The sequence below is a fragment of the Silene latifolia genome, unplaced genomic scaffold, assembly GCF_048544455.1.
Source record: "Silene latifolia isolate original U9 population unplaced genomic scaffold, ASM4854445v1 scaffold_88, whole genome shotgun sequence".
Classification (NCBI taxonomy): domain Eukaryota; kingdom Viridiplantae; phylum Streptophyta; class Magnoliopsida; order Caryophyllales; family Caryophyllaceae; genus Silene; species Silene latifolia.
Window position 1 is genome coordinate 1,053,526 of NW_027413793.1, and position 7,390 is coordinate 1,060,915.

The following is a 7,390-nucleotide window of genomic DNA, read 5'->3' on the forward strand; positions in this document are numbered from 1 at the left end:
CTTAAAAGCTTCAAACTTGTTGACCCAAAAAAGCATCGACGGTCATTGAAGACGCTTAAAAGCGTCAAATTTATTGACAACTAAAAGCGTCAATAGTCCATGAAGACGCTTAAAAGCGTCAAATTTGCTGACAAAAAAAAGCATCAAAAAATAGCGACGGCCAAAAAATTGACGCTTTCTTAAAGCGTCGATAAACAAAAATTTGACGCTTTAAAGCGTCGAAAAACGCTTGAAAAAGCGTCATTAATGCAAGGTATGTGTAGTAGTGGTAAATTAGTTTTATTATTAGAACAGTCTAATAAACATGGTTATGGAACTTTCATGTTGGGCCATTGCATTGGGCCGCGTGCGTAGTATACTCGTGTAGTACTAATATTAATAATATTAATAATAATAGTAGGATTACATAATCATAATAATAATGGTACATAATATAAAATAGGAAGTTTCCTATTACCTTCCCAATAACCTAGCTTCTACTAGTATAAATACAAGACTTGTTCTATTCATAATTCGCTTTTAACTTTTACAAACCTCACAATTAATTTAGTGAGATAGACTGATAGAGGGAGATCTAAAAGGGAGGAGAAAGGAAGTCATCTCAATTAATCGCCTTAAGGTAAGATACCGTCTCATAATCTAATTCATCTTCAATTGGTATCAGAGCATAGGATGTTGCATGCATAATCGATTTATAGTTTTTTCGAGTTATTTGTAACTTAAATAAAACTAGTATTTTTTGATTTATTAGATAAATTCACGAAATCATTTGCATGTTAATATATTCTGGTCCGAAAATGTATTTAGGTCATTTTGATAATTTATGGTATTTTATTGCTCAGTTTAATGATTTTTAGTGATTTTATTACATTTTAATGAGTAAAATGGTATTTAAAATGCTAAAAATAGTTAGACTTAGTTTCTGACCGTGAAATGTTTATATGACCTCACATGCATATTTTACTTATTGTATGTAAAATTTCGTATAAATTTTATTATTTTCCATGATTTATGATTTTTATATGATAAAAATGGAATAAATGAAGGTAAAATGGTTAAAAATAGTTAAACTTCGAAAGTGGCCATGAAATTTTAATATGTTGTCATGTATATTTTACTCACTGTGTGTAAAATTTGAGATGAACAAGATTCATTTTGCATGATTTATGAGTTTTTAGAGTAAAAATGACATAAATAGTGTCTTTTTTAGCAAAAAATAGCTAAAACGAATTACATGACATGAGAAAATTATTTTTTGGGTTTTATTTATATCCCAAATATCAGATCTAAAGTTGAAACATTAATTAGATTAATTTTCATATGCTTTAGATGTTTTATTTGATAAAACCGATAAATCGCAACTATATTTTTCTCGAAATAAATTCGAAAATTTTAACCTTGATTTTTGACATTATGAGTGTCATGGAAATATTCTAGAATGTTAAAAAATTTAAAATTCAAAATTTGAAATTATTGTAATTTAATTTGGATTTATTTCATAAAAGTTATGATTTTAGGGTCATATATGAGCATGATTGTAATACCAAGTTGAATTATTGTCAAAAATTGAGTGATGACTAATTTTTGAGTCCTAAGAGAGTTAGGATAATTCACTTGGGATAAATTTTGATTTTAGTGTTATTTTGCGATTTTTATAAGTTAAAAATCGCGAATATCCATAAAACCGGGTTATATTTACGATATAAGTTTAAATAGGGCGATTTGACACATAATTTGGCATGTTAAATACATATTATAATGCTGCATATTTTATTGATAAATGTCATATTTTATTTATATAATTTTGAATTATGTAATTTTATCTTAGTATGGCCTTAGTTTTTATTGATATTTCCCGTAATGTAAGGGGATATCGATACAGTTGTAATTTAATGTAATCTCGCATCACTTTTACTTTTACTAAATTTTTCCATTTTATATGTATAATGCAAAAGCTATGTAATTTCATTACTATTTTTAATTCCGGAGTTCCTTCAAGTCGGTGCTATTCGGAAAAGCGTTATGACGAAGACGTTGTTCTTGGGAGGCGTGTCACTTGAAGATCAAGGGACCAATGGAGTTGGTTTTCGAATTTGTAATAGATTTTTTTTTCTATTTTAGGAAGGCCATATTAGGAATTTATTATTTGCTTTGCATTTCTCTTCATATGTTGCATGCATTGCCAAATCGCCATAACTTTACATGCATATCTATTCTTATCGAGTCATCGACCGTGTCAATTACAATTATCGATAGTTCTCCGATTTAGTTCACTAAACGAGATAGATAATAAATTTACATGACCTCTCATTAAATTTAAAATTGAGATTAGCCTTACCAATAGTAGGACCCATGAATTCCCGTGACATTTGGGGTAGATTCGGTTTTCCCGAGGTGCTTTCATTTTTCATTAGGTAAGTGGAGTAATAAAACGTTATTACACACGAAATTTGGTTGGTCTCAACGGAATATTATGACTAGTCTTATGTTCCGGGGCCAGGGATGGGTTTTATGAAATTCATCAACCGAGAGTTCTAAAGTAGAATCAACTAAAGAGTTAATTCACCAAATTTACATAAGTATGGGATGTATCGGTTTTCCCGTGCCCATATTTGTATAAAGATGGTGTAACCAAAAAAAAAATATTTGTATAAAGATGGATCTCGGAATCATTTATAATAGTTGGGTAGAGGTCACTATATAAATGCTAAACTTGTTCAAAATGTTTGCAAGATTATTTAAAACGATAAATGTTAATTATTTCCTTCATCTCCGTTTTGTAGTTATTTTGATATACCGCTATGGACACATCTAGTTCTTTAACACTGATCACCATTGAATCATGTCACAAATCCTTTGACGAAATATGCTCACTAAACAACCTTGATACGACTAGAGAAATTCATTTTGGCATTGGTCCCGATGGAATCCTTAACTTTATTACCACTTCCTCACCTCCCATCAAACCTAGCAACTTAGTGGATAAGTTTTGTGAAGACAACCTCCCTAAAACCATGGGATCCTTGTCTTTGGAAGCAAGGAGAAATGATGAAGCTAGTGGGAGTTTTAGCAAAAAGCTTGCAACCAACAAGAGAAAATTCAAAAAGAGGAAGAAAAGTAAGTGGTCTAAATCGAACCATAGGGATAAAATGGCTAGTGGGACTACCAATAATATATGCCTTTATTGTCATGGCATGGGACATTGGGTGAGGAATTGCCCCATATTTTTGGGAGATATCAATGATGGACTTGAACACTTGACATTCCACTTGGTAATATTTCTTTCGAAATCTTTGTTATCGATATAAATTTTACTTCCACCTCAACATGGGTATTGGATACCGGTTGTGGTTCTCACCTTTGTAATCATTTACAGGGGCTTAGAAACATGGAAAAGCTAAACAAGGGTGATGTGGATCTCCGACTAGGAAATGGAGCTAGGGTAGCCGCCACTTCAAGAGGGACTTATGTACTTGTTTTAGCTAATGGCTTTCAGTTGTACTTACATAATTGTTTTTTTGTACCTTCTTTATCTAAGAACATCATTTCCGTTGCCATGTTAGACATGGAAGGTTTTTCTTTTGCTATTAAGAACAATTGTTATGTAATTTCTAGAAATGACTTGGCCATAGGCGAAGGAACTTCAATTAATGGCATTTATGTTCTTGAAACTTCTAACTCAAGCAAAGATATCTATAACATATAATCAAAAAGACTCAAAACAAGTGACCCAAATGAATAGTACATTTGGCATTGTCGATTAGGTCACATAAATGAAAAGCGCATTAAAAGACTAGTGTCGACTAGTGTAATTAAATCATTTGATTTTCAATCATTTGGTATATGTGAATCATGTCTTCTAGGGAAAATGACGCGTAATCCTTTTAGTGGTAAAGGAACACGAGCAAGTGAATTGTTGGCCCTTATACATACCGATGTAAGCGGTCCAATGACTATCACCGCTAGAGGAAATTATGACTACTTTATCACTTTTACCGATGACTTAAGTAGATATGGGTATGTCTACTTAATAAAGTATAAAAGTGAAGCTTTTGATAAATTCAAACAATTTCAAAACGAAGTAGAGAACCAATTGAACAAGAAGATTATAGCACTACGATCCGATCGTGGTGGTGAATATCTTAGTAATGAATTTGATTCACACTTAAAAGGATGCGGCATTGTGTCACAACTCACTCCACCTGGTACACCACAACTAAATGGTGTTGCCGAGAGGAGAAATTGAACCTTGTTTGATATGGTTCGATCAATGATGAGTCAAACTGATTTACCAGATTCATTTTGGGGATTTGCTCTTCAATCGGTCGTTCACTCGCTCAATCGTAGCCAGACTAAAGCCATCGAGAAGACTCCATATGAGATGTGGAAAGGGAAGGTCATTAATTTGTCTTATTTGAAGATTTGGGGTTGTGATACTTATGTCAAATTCAAGACCGACAATAAGCTAGCCCCAAGATCCGAAAAATGCATCTTTGTAGGTTATCCAAAGGAAACACATGGCTTTTACTTCTACATCTGTCATGAGAACAAAGTATTTGTGGCTCGTGAGGCTGCCTTCTTAGAAAATGAGTTTATTTCTAAGAGACAGAGTGGGAGAAAATTTGAACTCGATGAATTTCAAGAGCCACAAACTGAAGAAGAGACGCAAGAAGATGTTCCTTCATCGTCTAAATCTGTTGTTACTCCTTCAGAACCTCGGAGGTCAGAAAGGATTAGTCACCAACCCGATAGATACGTGGGTATCATCGAGATGGTTGATGATATGGATGTCTTACTTTTTGAAAGTGATGAGCCCGTAACCTACAAAGCCGCAATCTCTATTCCAAATTCAACTTTATGGCAAGAAGCCATACAATCCGAAATAAATTATATGCATGAAAATCAAGTTTGGGACTTGGTTGATTTGCCTAAAGATGTGAGATCTCTTCAATGCAAATGGATCTTTAAAGTAAAGAATGGCATAGAAGGACATGATGATGTCTACAAGGCAAGGTTAGTTGCAAAGGGTTTCACCCAAGTTCATGGTCTCCACTATGACGAAACTTTTGCCCCCGTATCCATGCTAAGGTCCATTCGGATTATGTTAGCGATTGCCGCATTTCATGACTATGAAATATGGAAAATGGATGTCAAAACCGCCTTCCTAAATGGGTATTTATAGGAGGAAGTGTACATGACACAACTAGAGGGTTTTGTAAATCCAAAAAATCCTAACAAGGTATGCAAGCTTAAGCGATCCATCTATGGTCTTAAGCAAGCATCAAGAAGTTGGAATCATCGTTTTGATCATGTTATAAAAGAGAATAGTTTCACTCGAAGTGTCGAGGAACCGTGTTTATACATGAAATTCAGTGGGAGCAAAGTTATCTTCCTTATAGTGTATGTAGATGACATACTGCTCATTGGGAATGATGTACCAATGCTTACCTCCATAAAAGGGTGGTTGGAAAATCATTTCCAGATGAAAGATTTAGGAGAATCACAACGCATATTAGGTATCCGAATTTGTAGAGATAGATCTAAACGGATATTGGCATTAAGTCAGGAATTTTATATTGATAATATTCTTCGACGTTTCAGCATGGATAAGTCCAAGAGGGGCCTTATTCCAATGGGCAGTGGAATTACCTTGAGCAAGTCTCAATCACCCACTGAACCTCAAGATGTTGAATGCATGAAATTGATCCCTTATGCTTCCGCTGTTGGATCAATCATGTATGCCATGATATGCACTCGTCCCGATGTCTCATATGCTTTGACCATGACAAGCAGATATCAAGACAATACAGGTGAGAGTCATTGGATAGTCGTCTAGAATATCCTAAAATACTTAAGAAGGACTAAGGATTCATTCTTGGTATTTGAAGGAGACTCCGAGTTATATGTTAAGGGTTACACGGATTCGAGCTTTCAAACCGATAGGGATGATATGAAATCCCAGGCTGGCTTTTTTTTCATTAGTAATGGTGGTGCGGTTAGCTGGAGAAGTTTCAAAGAGTCTGTCATTGCGGATTCTACAACGGAGGCTGGGTACATTGCAGCATCTGAAGCAGCCAAGGAAGCTGTGTGGATAAGGCAATTCTTAGAAGGACTAAAGGTAGTCCCTTCCGCCATAGATCCTATCACGATCTACTGTGATAAAAGTGGGGCCAGCTTTCAAGCTAAAGAGCCCAAGTCTAGTAACAAGTCTAGACATGTACTTAGAAAATTCCATGTAATTAGAGATTTCATCAAAAGAAAGGAAATTGCGATATGTAAGGTTGGGACAAATTCTAATATTTCTGATCCCTTAACCAAGCCTTTATCGCAGGCTATGCATGACCAACATGTAGTTTCCTTGGGTCTTAAACGCATGCCAAATTTTTATTAGATTATATGATATAAAATAAAAAACGTCATTTTAGTTTGTTCCTATATGATAATCGTGTTTATCGTTTGAGTTTCATTTTAAAACTCTTTCAATTATTACATTATTATATCCTAATGGGTTGTTGAGACAATATTGAACTCCATTAAAGTGAACTGGATTAACATAGTATTGGCCCCTAGTTACTTACATGAGGTGACGTCTCCAAGTAACTAGAGTGTGAGTCGATTGATGGCTAGTTCAAATGTCATAGGGTCATAAGGGATGACTAGTCGATAACACAGACAGATTGTATAGGACACTCTGTCGGGCAGTGACCGCTTATAGAGTTCTGGCAATTTTTATATAGCCTGGTCGCGGAGAGAGCTACTATAGTATTCTTTTTTAGTCAATTCTTAGACTAAAGACTGTTCGCCCAAGGTGGCACAGTTTCTGAGTGACTTTGATTTATGCTCTACGACTTTCGTAACTGAGGTTAAATGGGCATCTTTTGGATCATAATGAGCTATGGCTAATCGAAGGGATCAGTGCGATAGGAATTGTCCACCCCTTGTCAGGGTTATTTAAAATCTCAAGGCCACTCGAGGAGTAGTAAACTGAAATGCGTGACCACGCTCGGAAGGTATCCACGGTAGATTATTTCGATCAGACAGTTACTCTCCAGATCGAGGAAACCACTCTAGATATGATCAAATGCAAGTACGATCTGCAAGACACCTTGCATTGAGTAGGATATTATAATAGGACAAGAGAATTGGTGACACACACTTGTCTCGGAAAAGTGGGAGATTGTTGTAGTAAGTGTCCTAAACAATAGTGCGATCACATGTTTAAATCTCATGATAATAATACGTAAGGGATGATTCATTTATATAGTCAACTGATCAGCATTAATCGGTAATGATTGGCTAACTAGAGTTTGACATTACTGTCGTTTGACGGTAGTGGTCAGTTGATCCCTTAAGGTCAGACTTGTAGGACAATTCCCTTAATAGATAAATT